At 42.0% G+C, this 16,514-nt stretch overlaps 2 long non-coding RNA genes across 2 annotated transcripts; both read left to right on the plus strand.

Annotated features, from left to right (window-relative positions):
- The first annotated feature begins 5,555 nt into the window (after nt 1–5,555).
- On the plus strand, nt 5,556–7,059 carry LOC122008184. Its single transcript, XR_006119231.1, has 3 exons — nt 5,556–5,970; nt 6,083–6,266; nt 6,646–7,059. It is a non-coding gene; the product is annotated as an uncharacterized LOC122008184 (long non-coding RNA).
- Nucleotides 7,060–13,303: 6,244 nt separating this feature from the next.
- On the plus strand, nt 13,304–14,815 carry LOC122008188. Its single transcript, XR_006119232.1, has 3 exons — nt 13,304–13,719; nt 13,832–14,015; nt 14,396–14,815. It is a non-coding gene; the product is annotated as an uncharacterized LOC122008188 (long non-coding RNA).
- The last annotated feature ends 1,699 nt before the right edge of the window (nt 14,816–16,514 follow it).

Consider the following 16,514-nt stretch of genomic DNA (forward strand, 5'->3'; position numbering starts at 1 on the left):
TTTTACAACAATTTAAGTAGGTAAACTAACCTATTTCTTAAGATTACAAATTAAAAAACTAATGAAGGAAATTATGTTTACTAACAAAAATACATAAAGGAATTATTTGAAAAAGTTAGAATGGAAAATACCAAAGAAATAAAAACACCAATGGCAACTAACACAACCTTAGATAGTGATCCAAATAGAAAACCCGAGGATCTAAAATATTATAGGAGTGTCATAGGAAGCCTTTTATACTTAACTGCAAGTTGACTTGATATTTTATTTGCAATTAGTATGTATGTCAGATTCCAAACCTATATTAAGGAATCCCACTTAACTAATGTAAAAAGGATTTTTAGATATTTGAAAGTCACACCAAATATAGGAATCTGGTACCCTAGAACTCCTAATTTTGAATTAATAGGTTACTCTGACTCAGATTATGCCAACTATAAACTAGATCGTAAAAGTACAAGTAGTGGATATCAATTACTTGAACCATCACTTGTCAACTGATTTAGTAGAAAAAAACACTATGTTGCTATATCTACTACTGAAGCTGAGTACATAGCAATGGGTGAGTGTGTAGCACAACTGTTATGGATGATGCACACATTAAAAGACTTTAACTTAGAGTATAAAAATATAAAAATCTATATTAATAACATCAATTCAATTAACTTAACTAAAAATCTAGTGCAACATTCAAGAACCAAACATATTGAAATAAAACATTACTTTATTGAGATCACATCGCCAAAGGAGACATTAAACTCAACTATGTTGAGTCCAAGTCAAATTTGGCTAACATTTTCACTAAATCACTACTAGAATCTAAATTCAGTAATCTACAAAGACGACTAGGAATGTGCAGAATAGACTAGGACTTTTATTATCAAATAAATTTTCAAGTGATTTGCAAATTCTAGGAAAATTATTTACTTATGTGTTCTAAAAATTTCCCATTTTTCTAGTGTTGTAAAAATTAGTTTGCCCTTAGTCTAGATCGAATCCCTAGAAAGCATGATTCTATATATCTAGGTAACAAGCATCTCACAAATACACTAGCTAGGTCTACCTTGATTATGTATTCGAAAACATAGAATGACGTGAGATGTTTAAGCATTTTGCTTAGACTTCATATGCTTATATCAGTGCATCAACATAAGTCTGGACGAAAAAAATACCAAAATACAATAATCAAGTTAAGTAATTCTTCTTAATAAACAATAAGTTGGATCAAATTTTGCTTAACTTGACTAATTAACCAAGTGAACACGACTATCTTCTGATTGATAGTTAGTAACTAACAGTTAGACATGTACTAAAGATATTGGTACTTGAATGTTTATTGTGTTCAATAAAGATACCAGATTCAGGGGGAGAATTCAATTTCAAAAATATTACTTGAGAAATTTTTCTTAAAAATTCCTTAATTTTTTTTAATACTCCTTAGAAAATTGTTTCTTTAATTTTTGTTAAAATATTACTTAGGAAACTTCTTCTCTAAAATTTATTTTAAAAATCTTACTTAGAAAATTTTCCTTAAATGTTTTTTAATCTTACTTAGCAATTTTTCTTTACACTATTTTGAAAATGTTACTTGGAAAAAATTCTCCTTAAAACTGGTTTGAAAATCCTTACTAGAAAATCATTGGAAAATATTTACTAAGAATAACTTTGCTTTACAAATATTTACTTAGAGATTTTTAAAAAACAAGAATCTTTGAACAAATTTGCTTAGGAATTTTTTTTAAATTAGTTTGCCAGTTTTTTTTACTTTGAAAATCTTTATTAAAAAATTTTTTTCTTTGCAAATACTTACTTAGAAATTTATTTAAAATTTATTTAAAATTTATTTAGAAGCTTTTTGAAAAAGTATACTTAGGAATTTTTTCCCTTACTTTGAAAAAGTGGACTTAGAAATATTTAATTAATAATTGTGAAAAAATTTTACCTAAAAGGTTTACCCAAAATTTTATTTACAAAATACTTTTTAAAATTATATTACTGAACTTCTGTTCAAAACTTCTCCTTAAGTCTGAGATATATAAAGTATTTACTTTCAACTATTTTCTGTATTACTGTCTAGCATTACTTCCTTATGCTTGTATTTCCTTTACCTTAATTTTTTTATGAATGCCAGAGGGGGAGGGTAAGGGTTAATGTAGAAAAATAACAACTAAATTTGATCACGTAAAATAAATTCAAAACTAGTTTAGATCATTTGTTTATATTTTTAATATTATCTTTGAATATTATTTTTTTCTAATTTTGACTAGGTTATCATTGCATCAAAAAAGGAGAGATTATTTGTGCAATTTGCACTAATGATCTAACCTCAAGTTTTGATGAATGATAAGTGGATTAAAGTTAGAGTATTTTGTGGGCTAATTACTTTACCAAGTGTGCAGGAGTTGAAAAATCTGAAGGACCTGACATCAGGCTGAAATCCAGCTAGGTCAGCAAGACCCGATAACTGGTACGAAGTCCAGATAGGATCGCAGGACTTGATATCTAGTGGAAATTATGGTTGAGTCTGTGAGACCTGACAATCGACCGAAGTCCAGTTGGGTTTGTAGACCTGACAATTAGTGGGAAGACCTGGTGGGTCAAAGTTAAGTCAAAGAAGGTCGAGGACCAGATTCTTGGTCAGAGGTGGAAATCTGAACCAATCGTTAGGTTAGATGCAAGGGTGGTAGAGAAGTTTAGGCAAATTTGGTGATTAGAATGACCAAATTTAGAGATCAGTTGATTAATGCAAAAGTATAAGTCGACTGATACTCAAGAGAGCTCCTATTTGGTTGGAATCTCGAATCAATTCGACTGATTGGGAAAATCAGTCGATTGATAATGATCCAAAAGTAAATTGATTCAACTAGTTGGGAAAATTCAAATCAATTTGATCTAGAACAAAAAATAGCAAATCTATTCAACTGATTGGGAACATCATTCAAATCAATTTGATCCAGAAGTAAATCAATTCAACTGATTTAGAAAATCAGTCAACTAATATGGTCACACAGGTCAAAAAGAGTTGTTGTGTAGGTTTCAACAGTCGAATTCATTAGATCTGTGAAATCTCGGAAAATTTAAATAAATAGGGTTATTTCAGAAATAGCCTTATAGAATTTTTTCGAAATTTTTAGAAATTTTCTGGGAATTTTTCGGAGTTCGTATGGAGGGTTTTGAGGGGATCGATCGGCGGGCACGGATAAAGCATGTTTGGGATACCTATTTAAGTGAGGAAAAGTTTTAATTTATAAATTCTTTTCTTTTCCTTATCCAAACCCATCGCCGAACCTTATTCACCCGAACCTTCTCCTCCTTCCTGATTCTCTCTTCTCCCCTTCCTTTGTTCTCTCTTGCGGACGAAGCAAGCCGAGAGCTCCGGTGATCTCCTTCTGCCGGCATCGACCAGTACGCTCAGATCCAGGCAAAGTCCCTTCTCCTGCCCGATCCTTTCTTCTTCTTTCCGATCGCCTTCGATCGTCGCCGAAGCCTCACCATCCCGACTTTGCCGTCGACCTAGGGGAGCAGACGCCGGTACAGATCCGATCGTGGATGACCTTCTCCAGTCTTAGGTGAGAGCATCGATCTCTTTCTCCTCCCAGTGTTGTCGACGACGCCACCGATTCCGATCACCTGCGAGCTCATCACAGCCCTAGGTCACCGACGCACCTTCTCTTCTTCTTCCTGGCGGCTGGATTAGGTTACGGATTTGGAGACATTGGGGATCAGTGAGGTAAGATTTGGTTATTAGATAAGCTGTTGTTTGATTCTTGGATTTCAATATTGATCCGATCAATGAATTCCTGCTTGATTCCTGTTGTAACTGTTGTAATGCGATTGATTTCAATCTTGATCCCATCTTGATCCGATCCAGGGAGGTGAGGTTCTGTTCTGTCCTTGCTGTGGGGTCTTTAGTTTCGGCAGGCACCTAATTCAGCAGTGAGGATCTGATCTGTGGAGTTGTCTTGGTTCCAGTGGTGTTTCCGTGCCAGCAGTAATCTCATCTAGCATATTGTTTTGGTTTCAGCAATCCACAGTAGCTTAATCGAGGTAAGGTGTGTAGGTTTTGTTCTTTGTTTTAGATGACTGATCTCAGTGTGGATGAATTAGGTTTATGTGTAAGTTTGAATTGGAGATGATATGGATTACTAGATGGTTAGTATATCATTAGTTGATACATGTTGTATTTAGTTGCTAATTTGTAATTAGATTTAATTGTGTAGAAGAAATCTAATGAAATGGTTAGGGTTAGGGTAATTAACCCTAATCAACCGTTGGATTTCTAATCTAATTTGTGATTAGGGATTAGGTAACTAACCCTAATCGACCATTAGATTTAAATTGGTAAGTTGAGATTGTGGATTAGGGTTTTACCCTAATTTAGTGTTAGAGATTTTATTTAGCTATTCATGTGGATTTAGCTAAATAAAATATATATGTTGTTTGACACAGGAGTCTGATTTGAGATAGGCGTCTCGACGTTAACTTCGGATTTGGATTGTACCTTCTATTTGAGGCGGGTACCCTTTGACTTATCTCTTGATAGTGTCTTTTGATATGTGCAGTTTATATATACTTACTAGTGATTGGTAGATTTAACACTTCCCTGGTTATAGGTTATTCGATACCTGTAGACGGTTACTAGTGATTGGTAGTTCAACACTTCCCCTGGATTTAGGTTTGGTTGCTACTTGATACATGCTGCTACTGTTATCTGCTATACATTAGGCTGGTATACCTTTACTTCTTACCATGTGTATATGTGTTCGTGGATATGGATATTTATAGTGCTTCACTATACTGGATTAGTTGTTATACATATTGGATATGTGATGTTGGATTCATGATACTTACATCTTGTTATATGTTGTTGGATTTATGTTGCTTATATCTCTGTTATATATGCGTTTACCTTTTTTTGGCACCTACGCATATGGAGGAGGATATGTTCAGGTATGACATACTGTAGCCGCATGCACCATATCGCATGATTGCTTGCTGGGCGATTGACGACTCCATTATTGTTGAGCTCGTCGGCCGGCTACATTGACCTGCGCACCACGTGACCACTGCATGGGTAGTGGCACAGCACACAGGGTGTGTAGGTTGCTCGGTGATGCTCCGCTGGAGGCTCCACTCATGGGTAGTGTGATGGGCAGCGTGGTAGCACACCGGGGTCCCTCCCCGTCATTGTGTACCGGGAGATGAGAGCATGACGCTCCCTCCTATAGTGAGGTTGGAGGATAGGTGTACTCCGGTGCATCCCGTCCACTTGGTCACTCTTCAGGGGTAGTGACGGCAGAGTGCACGGTGTCACAGCCCTACCCACGCGGTCTCACCATTGTGTGTGAGATTCTGTGTGAGATCTCGGAAAATTTAATTAATAGGGTTATTTGAGAAATAGCCTTATAAAAATTTTTCGGAATTTTTAGAAATTTTCTGGGAATTTTTCGGAGCTCGTACGACGGGTTTTGCGGGGATTAGTTTCGGGTACGGATAAAGCCGAGTTGGGATACCTGTTTAAATGAGGAAATGGTTATTTATATAATTCCTTTTTCCTTATTTCTTTTCCCCCAAAACCGCCGATCCCTACTTGCCTTCCCCGATCTCCCCTCTTCCTCTTCCTCTCTCTGTTCTCTCGCGGACGGGCGACGCCGAAGCAAGCCGAGAGCTCCGGTGATCTCCTTCGGCCGGCATCGACGCCTAGTAAGCCCAGATCCAGCCGAAGCCTCCTCCTCCTCGCTCTAATCTTTCTGAAGACTCTCACGGGGACGAACCGACGCCGAGCGTGGACGAGTCGACGCCGACGATCGCCGGTGTAGATCTATCTGCGGAGCTTGCCGGAGATCAATCAAGGAGACAAGGATCATCTTGATTTCCTCTGCTCAACCCTTCCCCGATCTTTCTTCTCGTTTCTGCCGACCCTCTCTCCCCCGATCCGATCGCCGGCTTGAATGCCCTAGGGTTTCGAAGGTAAGCAACTGGTTCCTTCTTTTCCCTCTCTGGTTGCGATCTTGGAGGTTAGGGCTTGTTTCGGTTTTGATCCTTGTTGGAATTGTGATATCTTCTTTCGGTTTTGAGCTAGGAAGGAGAGATCGGATCCAATTACGTGCTGTAACCCACAGATCGGTTCTGGGATGTTTCCTTCTTTGCTGTGATTGAGGTTCGGTTGAAGTGGGGGAGGATTTCAGCAGAGTTGCTGTGGTTTCTTTGATCCAGCAAGGAAATTCCTCTCATTGTGCTGTCGGCAGAGGCTTCAGATCAGTGAGGTGAGTTCTATTCCCTGTGAGCTACTTAGATGTGGATTATGGTTGTATTAATTGATACGTAAGGTATTGGTTTAGGGTTAAATTGTATTACTATACGAATTAGGTTTATGGGTTGATAGGATCTCCTAATCTAATGGGTGATTAGGGATTAGGTAACTAATCCTAATCGACCATTGGATTTAGTTAAGTTAAGTGTGATTGTTTAGTTGGATATTGGACTGTATCTAATCTAATGGAGAAACCCTAATCAATTGTTAGATTAGTTTAGGAAGGATAATGATGATGTGATTAGGGTTTTACCCTAATTTAGTTTTTAGAATTTTATTTAGCTATTTCATTTAAATTTAGCTAAATGAAATATATATGTTGTTTGACACAGGACTCTGATTCGAGACGGGCGTCTCGACTTCGGATTTGGATTGTACCTGCTATTTGAGGCGGGTACCCTTTGACTTATCTTGTTGATATTGTCTTGTGATATGTGCAGTTTATATATGTTTACTAGTAATTGGTAGATCTTTCTCTTCTCTGGTTATAGTTTATTCTATACCTGTAGGCGATTATTAGCGATTGGTAGTTAGCATATTCCCTGGTTTAGTTACTTGATACTTGATACATGTTGCTACGATTAACATCTATACCTTAGTCTAGCATGCTTTTCTTTCTTGCTATGCTTATCTGTGTTCATAGAGATGCATATCTATAGTGCTCTACTCTACTGGATTAGTTGCTTTACATGTGTGATACATGCTCTTGGATTCATGATACTTACATCATTGTTATATGTGATGTCTTTGGATTTATGCTGTTTATATCATGGTTATATATATGCGTTTACCTTTTGGGCACACACATATATGGAGGAGACTATGTTCAGGTATGACATACTGTAGCATCATGCACCATCCTGCATGATTGCATGCTGGGCGATTGACGACTCCATTATTGTTGAGCTCGTCGGCCGGCTACATAGGCCTGCACACAACGTGTTTCACTGCATGGGTAGTGGCACAGCACAGTAGGGTGTGTATGGCAGTAGCTCTGTAGTGCTCCGCTGGTCCGCTCATGGGTAGTGTGACTGCAGCGTGGTAGCAGACAGGGATCCCTCCCCGTCATCGCGTACCGGGAGTTGAGAGCATTGCGCTCCCTCACTATGTTTGAGGTAGGAGGATAGGTGTACTCCGACAGCATCCCGTCCACTCGGTCACTCTTCAGGGGTAATGGCGACAGTGTCACAGCCCTACCCACTCGGTCTCACCATTGTGTGTGAGATGGTTGGCTGTCGAGGGTGACCATGTCATATTGCATCATATGCGGATTGCATTCGTTATGATTGATGTATTTTGGTGATTGCATATAGGATACATGCTTTTGCTCTGACTATTTTTATCTCTGTATGTTGACAGTCAGTTGCCCAAGCCTCGCAGGTGAGTACAGTTTATTTCAGTTATGCCTCTTCTTATTATTCTTGCTATAGACTGTACTACATGCCTATTGTTGGTTACTGCATTTTATTCAGTTATGCATATGTGTTATACTGATAGGAGACTGTACTATAGGCTTTATGGTTTAGGAGGCTGTACCTTAGGATATTACTGGTAGTTATATATTGCTGTACATGTCTATTGGATTACCTGCTGAGTTCATTGAACTCACCCCGTTTTTATTACCATTTCAGGTTGAGGCCGTCGGGGAGATTCCAGTCGCTAGCCCCATTATCACGAGGATTTTCTTTGTCGGATTATATTTTTCTTTTGCACCTTATATACTTGTATTGTGGATTTGTATTGTGGACTTTACATTGAACATTCGGGTTTGCTACTTTTGTTTTCCGCTGCGGTTGTATTTTCATTACTTCGTGGATTTGTTTCTTCGTTGTAGTGGAGTAGGCTGTTTACATATATCTTCGGGGTTCTATATCGTCTTTCCTTATTAAACTGCGTGGATTGATCATATATTATATCTGTGTGGAATGTGGATATAAACTGCGTAGTTTGTTTCTTAATTGTATTGTATTATTCCGGCCGTGTGTGGCCGAGGTATAGAGACATATGTATACTGAGTTTCATATTGTCCGCCGTACAGGGGAGATGCTGCCGAAATTTCTTCGGACAGGGACTACTTGGGGCGTGACAATTTTTGGTATCAGAGCATGAGTTACGATGCTCTGTATTTTCTTTTTATCTGATACCAATTTATTTGGTATCAGAGCAAAGTTTTGCGATACCTACTTGTCGGGTTTCGGATTTACGAGGCTTACTTTTGTGAGCATTTCTCGGTATTTTGGATTTGTATGGATTTTCGTCGACTTCTCGTTTCGGAATTCCGAGGTATTTTGACGAGGTTCTATTTGGGGCTAAGCAGCGACAGGATATCTCCAGACGGCAAATAGGTAATTTAGGTAATTTTTCAGTTCTTATACCTGTAGTGATATCTGGGTAACATTTTCTTTACAGATATGCCACCTACACGTGTACCGGCACCGAGACGTGGGCGGCCACGTAAGAGGCCGTTAGATTCTCCTGAGACAGAGTCTTCAGAGAGGTCTGGTAGGGTTGAGCCTGTCCATCAGGGACAGACTCCTCAGGTCATTGTGGGTACGGGTGCTTATCAGACCCCGATAGCTCCGACTTCCGAGGTACCTACCTCGACTGTACCACCAGTGGTACCACTGTCAGCATATTCAGCACCTCCCCCAGCGGTAGTACCCGCAGTATACCCGGCAGCCCCTTTAGCCGCGCCTGCTACTACGTACTTGGCACCCCAGATACCAGCGCCGGGTACCGCACACCCGGCACCCGCACCAGCAGTACCGGTTGCTCCTTATCCGGTACCGCCCACCGTACCTCCAGTCGCCCCTACTTATGCCTACTCAGCAGTTCCACCAGCAGTACCCATTCCAGGTTATACGACAGCACCAGTGGTACCTCTTCCGGCCTATCCCTCAGTACCACCCATAGGATCAGCTCCAGTGGCTCTACCTAGTTCCGCAGCGATCCCTACCGGTATAGTTGCGGCACGAGCACGGATCCCAGCCTTAGCCGAGTCGATGAAGAGTCGATTCACATTATTCCGCGGGGAGACTGATCCGAGCATAGCTCAGTCTTGGATTGAGACTATGGAGCGGACATTCTTTTACATGGCCTGCTCCGAGTGGGAGAAGGCCGAGCTAGCTGCTTACCACCTGCGAGATGGGGCAGAGATCTGGTGGGACACACAGCGCTCGATTATAGGCGAGCAGCATGTTATATATACGAGATTTAGTGAGGCATTCGAGAGTCAGTGTTTTCCCCGGGCGTATCAGATGACACGACGGTAGGATTTTCTGAGTCTTCGGCAGAATAACCGTTCAGTGATGGAGTATAATGCCGAATTTAATCGATTGGCCAGATTTTGTCCTGAGTTGTTGTCGAGGATTGATCTCGTATGCTTCAGGTTGTCCAGGGACTGGACGGGCATCTTTAGGTGAAGATTGCTGGTTTTGGTCATTCATCATATACAGAGGCACTGGGTAGAGCTCTTATGATTGAGTCTACTCATCAGAGAGTGAACGCGGACAACAAGAGGAAGCAGACTGATCGGACTTCCGGACAAATCCAGCAGCCACAGATTACGGGACAACAGCAGAGCAGTCGCACTCAGATAGGTCAGGGTACTTCTGGGTCAACTGGACGACCCCGGAAGTCAGGACGATCTTCATCTGGATGTTCCCGGTCTTCTAAGCAGAACCGAAAACAACCCACCGGTGACACTGCACCCGATGCGGATCCCGAGATCACATCACCTGTGCATACACCTTGGGACAGTCAGTTTGCTATTATTGTAAACTGCCTGAGCACTTGAGCCGAGACTGTTCGCTGAAGGCTCAGCATGTAGCTTCCGGGATTTCTGTTCCGGGAGGACAGTTTGGTCAGTCTGGGACTCAGCGAGGCGGGCCGAAAGCCCAATCTTCGCATCTTTAGCAGAGGACAGCTCCCCCTGCAGCTGCATATGGCATGCATGGGCAGGAGCAGTCCGGTGTCCTTGTGGAGAACCCCACAGTATTCCGCTTTAGTGTTCTCCTGTACTATTCGTCAAGAAGAAGGATAGTACTCTGAGGTTGTGCATCGATTATAGGCAACTAAATGCAGTGACTATCAGAAATAAGTACCTCTTGCCACGGATTGAGGATTTATTTGATCAACTTAGAGATACATCAGAGTATTATAAGATTGATCTGCGGTCTGAATATCATCAGCTGAGAGTTAGAGATTCTGATATTCAGAAGACAGCATTTCACACCAGATCAGGACATTACGAGTTTTTGGTAATGCCATTTGGGCTTACCAATGCTCTAGCAGTATTTATGGATTTGATGAACCGTATCTTTCTGGAGTATCTAGATCAGTTCGTTATTGTATTTATCGATGACATATTGATCTATTCGCGTTCCGAGGAGGAACATGCGCAGCACCTTCGCATAGTCTTGGAGACTCTTCGACGACATCATCTGTATGCGAAGTTCAGCAAGTGTGCATTTTGGCTTCCCTCAGTTGGTTTTCTAGGACATGTGGTTTCTAGCTGAGGTATTTCAGTAGATCCTCAGAAGATCGAGGCTATCACTAGCTGGGAGCAGCCGAAGTCAGTCCAGGAGGTCCGTAGTTTCTTGGGATTGGCTGGATATTACCGACGATTCGTTGAGGGTTTCTCCAGCATTGCTATGCCGTTGACACGTCTGACCCGGAAAGGCGTGAAATTCACGTGGTCAGAGGCTTGTGAGACCAGCTTCCAGGAGCTGAAGCGGAGATTAGTATCCGCACTAGTTTTGATTTTACCTTCTGGTGATGATGGATTCGTACTTTACACAGATGCATCCCTTCAGGGCTTAGGCACTGTTTTGATGCAGCACGGTAGGGTAGTCTCGTATGCTTCTCGTCAGTTGAAGGAGCATGAGAAGAACTACCCAGTACATGATTTAGAACTAGCCGCTATTATCTTTGCTTTGAAGATTTGGCGATATCATCTTTATGGTATTACTTTTGAGATTTTTACTGATCATAAGAGTCTCAAATATATTTTTACACAGAAGGAACTCAATTTCCGACAGAGGAGATGGATGGAGTTCCTGAAGGATTATGATTGTACTATTAGCTACCATCCGGGTAAAGCTAAGGTGGTTGCTGATGCACTGAGTAGGAAGTCCAGAGGGACTTTAGCTTGTCATCGAGTTACAGTCACGGACTTGATTCAGGGATTCGCCGAGTTGGGCCTTGAGGAGTAGGGACGGACAGAGCAGGGTATTCTTGTTACCATGGTTGCTCAGTCGTCGATCAGGATGAGGATTCGAGAGGCCGGTAGGAGATCAGCATTCTGATTCATTAGTAGCGAGATAGCTTAAGCAGACCAAGTTTACACGAGATGACGAGGGTATTGTTTATTTCCGAGGCAGATTGTGTGTGTCTCAGTCTCACCCGGTCATGGAGGAGTTACTTCAGGAGGCTCATCGTTTTAGATTTGCTATCCACCCAGGTGGGACTCGTATGTATCGCGATTTGAGACGTTCCTATTGGTGGAACGGCATGAAGAAAGACATCGCAGATTTTGTTGCTAGATGTCTTATCTGTCAGCAGGTGAAGGCTGAGCACCAGAGACCTGCTGGTTTACTTCAGAGGATCCCTATTCCAGAGTGGAAGTGGGAGCATATTACTATGGATTTCGTGGTAGGATTGCCTAGGACTCGACGAGGCCATGATGCGATTTGGGTAATCGTTGACCGATTAACCAAATCCGCACATTTTATAGCGATCCAGAAGACTGATTCTCTGGATCGATTAGCAGAGTTATACTGTCGAGAGATTATCAGATTGCACGGAGTTCCGTTGAGTATTATATCAGATAGAGACCCACGATTCACGTCCCGATTCTGGCAGAGTCTGCAGCAGGCCTTGGGCACACAGCTCCGTTTCAGTACGGCATTCCATCCGCAGACAGATGGACAGTCAGAGCGGACCATTCAGACTTTGGAGGACTTGCTGAGGTCGTGCGTTATGGATTTCGGAGGCAGTTGGGAGGACCACCTGCCATTAGTGGAGTTCGCCTACAACAACAGCTATCATTCGGCTATCCAGATGGCACCGTTTGAGGCGTTGTATGGTAGGCCTTGTCGGACACCCACCCTCTGGGAAGTGGTTGGGGAGGCCCAGTTGATAGGACCTCAGAGAGCTCAGCAGGATGCGGAGTTGATTCGTACTATCAGACGGAGGATGTCAGAGGCTCAGGACCGTCAGAAGAGTTATGCTGATCAGCGGCGGAGACCCCTGGAGTTCTCCATTGGTGATCATGTATTTCTTAGAGTTTCACCCACGAAAGGGGTGAAGAGATTTGGTCTCCGAGGTAAGCTAGCTCCCCGATACATTGGACCATTCCAGATCTTGGAGAGGATTGGAGCAGTAGCTTACCGTCTGGCGCTATCACCATCTCTAGCTGGCATTCACGATGTATTCCATGTATCTATGCTGAGGAGATACGTATCCGATCCGGCACATGTTCTGTCAGATATATCTGTTCCTATTCAGCCTGATGTTACTTACGAGGAGGTTCCGGTGCGGATTTTGGACCATAGAGAGCGTCAGCTGCGGAACAAGACTATCCGACTAGTTAAAGTCGGATGGCAGCATCATTCTGACGAGGAGGCTACTAGGGAGCTGGAGGATACGATTCGAGCCCGATACCCTCATCTCTTTACTTGAGGTATGTGGGTTAGAGTTTCTTTCAGCATTTATACTGTTTGGTTATATTATACTGTTGGCTGTTGGTTATAGTGAAATTTGGGGACCAAATTTTTATTAGTAGGGGAGGATGTGAGATCTCGGAAAATTTAATTAATAGGGTTATTTGAGAAATAGCCTTATAAAATTTTTCCGAAATTTTTAGAAATTTTCTGGGAATTTTTCGGAGCTCGTACGACGGGTTTTGCGGGGATTAGTTTCGGGTACGGATAAAGCCGAGTTGGGATACCCGTTTAAATGAGGAAATGGTTATTTATATAATTCCTTTTTCCTTATTTCTTTTCCCCCAAAACCGCCGATCCCTACTTGCCTTCCCCGATCTCCCCTCTTCCTCTTCCTCTCTCTGTTCTCTCGCGGACGGGCGACGCCGAAGCAAGCCGAGAGCTCCGGTGATCTCCTTCGGCCGGCATCGACGCCTAGTAAGCCCAGATCCAGCCGAAGCCTCCTCCTCCTCGCTCTAATCTTTCTGAAGACTCTCACGGGGACGAACCGACGCCGAGCGTGGACGAGTCGACGCCGACGATCGCCGGTGTAGATCTATCTGCGGAGCTTGCCGGAGATCAATCAAGGAGACAAGGATCATCTTGATTTCCTCTGCTCAACCCTTCCCCGATCTTTCTTCTCATTTCTGCCGACCCTCTCTCCCCCGATCCGATCGCCGGCTTGAATGCCCTAGGGTTTCGAAGGTAAGCAACTGGTTCCTTCTTTTCCCTCTCTGGTTGCGATCTTGGAGGTTAGGGCTTGTTTCGGTTTTGATCCTTGTTGGAATTGTGATATCTTCTTTCGGTTTTGAGCTAGGAAGGAGAGATCGGATCCAATTACGTGCTGTAACCCACAGATCGGTTCTGGGATGTTTCCTTCTTTGCTGTGATTGAGGTTCGGTTGAAGTGGGGGAGGATTTCAGCAGAGTTGCTGTGGTTTCTTTGATCCAGCAAGGAAATTCCTCTCATTGTGCTGTCGGCAGAGGCTTCAGATCAGTGAGGTGAGTTCTATTCCCTGTGAGCTACTTAGATGTGGATTATGGTTGTATTAATTGCTACGTAAGGTATTGGTTTAGGGTTAAATTGTATTACTATACGAATTAGGTTTATGGGTTGATAGGATCTCCTAATCTAATGGGTGATTAGGGATTAGGTAACTAATCCTAATCGACCATTGGATTTAGTTAAGTGAAGTGTGATTGTTTAGTTGGATATTGGACTGTATCTAATCTAATGGAGAAACCCTAATCAATTGTTAGATTAGTTTAGGAAGGATAATGATGACGTGATTAGGGTTTTACCCTAATTTAGTTTTTTAGAATTTTATTTAGCTATTTCATTTAAATTTAGCTAAATGAAATATATATGTTGTTTGACACAGGACTCTGATTCGAGACGGGCGTCTCGACTTCGGATTTGGATTGTACCTGCTATTTGAGGCGGGTACCCTTTGACTTATCTTGTTGATATTGTCTTGTGATATGTGCAGTTTATATATGTTTACTAGTAATTGGTAGATCTTTCTCTTCTCTGGTTATAGTTTATTCTATACCTGTAGGCGATTATTAGCGATTGGTAGTTAGCATATTCCCTGGTTTAGTTACTTGATACTTGATACATGTTGCTACGATTAGCATCTATACCTTAGTCTAGCATGCTTTTCTTTCTTGCTATGCTTATCTGTGTTCATAGAGATGCATATCTATAGTGCTCTACTCTACTGGATTAGTTGCTTTACATGTGTGATACATGCTCTTGGATTCATGATACTTACATCATTGTTATATGTGATGTCTTTGGATTTATGCTGTTTATATCATGGTTATATATATGCGTTTACCTTTTGGGCACACACATATATGGAGGAGGCTATGTTCAGGTATGACATACTGTAGCATCATGCACCATCCTGCATGATTGCATGCTGGGCGATTGACGACTCCATTATTGTTGAGCTCGTCGGCCGGCTACATAGGCCTGCACACAACGTGTTTCACTGCATGGGTAGTGGCACAGCACAGCAGGGTGTGTATGGCAGTAGCTCTGTAGTGCTCCGCTGGTCTGCTCATGGGTAGTGTGACTGCAGCGTGGTAGCAGACAGGGATCCCTCCCCGTCATCGCGTACCGGGAGTTGAGAGCATTGCGCTCCCTCACTATGTTTGAGGTAGGAGGATAGGTGTACTCCGACAGCATCCCGTCCACTCGGTCACTCTTCAGGGGCAGTGATGGCACGGTGTCACAGCCCTACCCACTCGGTCTCACCATTGTGTGTGAGATGGCTGACTGGTTGACAGGGGTGACCATGTCATATTGCATCATATGCACGGATTGCATTCGTTATGATTGATGCATTTTGGTGATTGCATATGATTGACATGCATACAGGATACATGCTTTTGCTCTGACTATTTTTATCTCTGTATGTTGACAGTCAGTTGCCCAAGCCTCGCAGGTGAGTACAGTTTATTTCAGTTATGCCTCTTCTTATTATTCTTGCTATAGACTGTACTACATGCCTATTGTTGGTTACTGCATTTTATTCAGTTATGCATATGTGTTATACTGATAGGAGACTGTACTATAGGCTTTATGGTTTAGGAGGCTGTACCTTAGGATATTACTGGTAGTTATATATTGCTGTACATGTCTATTGGATTACCTGCTGAGTTCATTGAACTCACCCCGTTTTTATTACCATTTCAGGTTGAGGCCGTCGGGGAGATTCCAGTCGCTAGCCCCATTATCGCGAGGATTTTCTTTGTCGGATTATATTTTGCTTTTGCACCTTATATACTTGTATTGTGGGTTTGTATTATGGACTTTACATTGAACATTCGGGTTTGCTACTTTTGTTTTCTGCTGCGGTTGTATTTTCATTACTTCGTGGATTTGTTTCTTCGTTGTAGTGGAGTAGGCTGTTTACATATATCTTCGGGGTTCTATATCGTCTTTCCTTATTAAACTGCGTGGATTGATCATATATTATATCTGTGTGGAATGTGGATATAAACTGCGTGGTTTGTTTCTTAATTGTATTGTATTATTCCGGCCGTGTGTGGCCGAGGTATAGAGACATATGTATACTGAGTTTCATATTGTCCGTCGTACAGGGGAGATGCTGCCGAAATTTCTTTGGACAGGGACTACTTGGGGCGTGACATTCTGACTAGCGTCAGGGGTGACCATGTCATTTGCATCATATGCACAGATTACAATAAATATGATTGATGCATTTTGGTGATTGCATATGATTGACATGCATACAGGTTATATGCTTTTGCTTTGACTATTTTTATCTGTGTATGCTCACAGTCAGTTTCACAAGCCTCGCAGGTGAGTACAATTTATTTCAGTTATGCATTTTCTTATTATTCTTTCTATAGACTGTACTTTATGCATATTGCTGGTTATTACAGTTTATTTCAGCTATACATATCTGTTATACTGTTAGGAGGCTGTACCGTAGGTTGTACTGTTAGTGTACTGTACATTAGGATATT

This window comes from Zingiber officinale, chromosome 1A (assembly GCF_018446385.1).
Source record: "Zingiber officinale cultivar Zhangliang chromosome 1A, Zo_v1.1, whole genome shotgun sequence".
Taxonomy (NCBI): domain Eukaryota; kingdom Viridiplantae; phylum Streptophyta; class Magnoliopsida; order Zingiberales; family Zingiberaceae; genus Zingiber; species Zingiber officinale.